Source organism: Triticum aestivum, chromosome 3B, assembly GCF_018294505.1.
Source record: "Triticum aestivum cultivar Chinese Spring chromosome 3B, IWGSC CS RefSeq v2.1, whole genome shotgun sequence".
NCBI classification, from domain to species: Eukaryota; Viridiplantae; Streptophyta; class Magnoliopsida; order Poales; family Poaceae; genus Triticum; species Triticum aestivum.
The window spans coordinates 194323534-194325771 of NC_057801.1; positions in this window are offsets into that span (position 1 = coordinate 194323534).

Here is a 2238-nt window from a genome sequence, read left to right on the forward strand (position 1 = left end):
TCGTGTAAACGGCGGTAAGTGGTGAGAGCGTGTGTGAAGAAGTACACCCCTGCAGGGTTAATATGATCTATTCGAATAGCCGTGTCCGCGGAAAAGGACTTCTGGGTTGCTTATATCAGTTCATAGACAAGTGAAAGTGGATACTCTAAAATACGCAAGATAAGCGTGAGTGCTATGGATGGCGTTCTCGTAGGGAGACGGGAGCGGATCCATAGTGGTGTATTGATATGGTGAATATGTGGACTCGTGTGCGCCACCTCAAAAGAGTCGCTTGCAGTCGTAGTTAGGATAGCCACCGAGTCAAAGCTGGCTTGCTGCAGTTAAACTCCACCACCCCTTTGTTGATAATGATGCATATGTAGTTAGTTCTGATGTAAGTCTTGCTGGGTACATTTGTACTCACGTTTGCCTATTTTATGTTTTTGCAGAGAGACTTCAGTCTCACTAGTAGTTCCGCTTGGACTTAGACGTTTAGCTTGTTACTTCAGCTACGATCTTGTGCCCTCGGCAGGATCTGGTAGATAGTCAGGCTTCTCAGCCTTTTTCATTTCTAGATGTCTGTACTCAGACATGATAGCTTCCGCTTGTGCTTTGACTTGTATGCTCTGAATGTTGGGTCGTGAGACCCCTGTTTGTAATACCTCGCTCCTCGGAGCCTATTGAATAAATTACTTGAGTCGTAGAGTCATGTTGTGATGCCATGTTGTATTTGCACATATCGAGCATATTGTGTGTGTGTTATTGAAATGCTTGGTATGTGTGGGATCTGACCATCTAGTTGTTTATCTTTAGTAGCCTCTCTTACCGGGAAATGTCTCCTAGTGTTTCCACCGAGCCATGGTAGCTTGCTACTGCTCCGGAACACTTAGGCTGGCCGGCATGTGTCCTTCTTCGTTCCTGTGTCTGTCCCTTTGGGGAAATGTCACGCGATGAATACCGGAGTCCTGTTAGCCCGCTACAGCCCGGTTCACTGGAGTCCTGCTAGCCCAGTGCTACAGCCTGGATTCACTCGCTGATGACCGACACGTTCGATGTTGGGTCATGGATGCCTGTCCCTGTAAGTTTGTGCCACTTTGGGTTTACGACTAGCCATGTCAGCCCGGGCTCCTTACCATATGGATGCTAGCGACACTATCATATACGTGTGCCAAAAGACGCAAACGGTCCCGGGCAAAGGTAAGGCGACACCCGTGGGAATACCGTGCGTGAGGCCGCAAAGTGATATGAGGTGTTACATGCTAGATCGATGTGGCATTGAGTCGGGGTCCTGACAGCGTTGGTATCAGAGCTTGACTGCCTGTAGGTTTACCAAGCCAAACTGGTCGAAGTTGAGTCTAGAAATTCTTTAGTTATATAAGGGAATTGATTGTGGGATGGAACGTAAGGCTCTTTTTACTCCTTATACCTCATGGCCGTCTGATCTGAGTCATCATCTTCTCTTCTACGGGGATTAAGAACTAGGCTATCTCTTCTTTCTATCAGGATCACGTGTTACTAAACCGTAGACTTATAGATTGTTGGACTTAAGCCTCGTTTCAGCTCCTAGTACTTCTGTATGTTAATTATTGATCTCGAGACCTTGATATTGTGCTTCTGAGTGGTTATGCCACCATTTTTGTGAATGTCTCAAATCTTTTCTGAGCATTTACAGCCGTTATGCTGTCCGAGTCATTCCAGGTTTCTAAATAGTCTGATGCATTTGCAAAATCCTTTCCCTCTGGTTTCGATGCTCCTTTATGCCAGCTCAATCACACTAATTGTTGAGTTGAGGTATTCTATTGCCTTGACATTTATGTTGGAGTTACTATTATGACCCTAGGTGTCTTAGGGGATCATCTAGTGGTCTAACCATGATTTGTGTCCTAGTGTGAAGATTCTGGCCTTTATTATCGAAAGCATCATGTGATGCCATTTAGTTAGTAGGCATTCTATTTCTGGGTTCTGAACCCGAGATTCACTCTACCTACTTCATGTTGATAGTAATTGCTAGTGCCTTTAGGATATTAGTAACCTTTGCGATAGTCCTTGAAGTCCGTGGTATCTTCTTCTTCCAAATACCATGAACTACTTATGGCAGAAGTTCCTCGTTGAACTGAAATATCACAACAGGATTATTTTTGATGAGTTCTCCATTATATATTGTGGCTCTGCCAGTTCTACCTTTCCGCATGGATTGCCCGGAAGAAATATGTTGAATTGGTTCGACATACTAATCTATGCATCCACAACTCAGAAAGT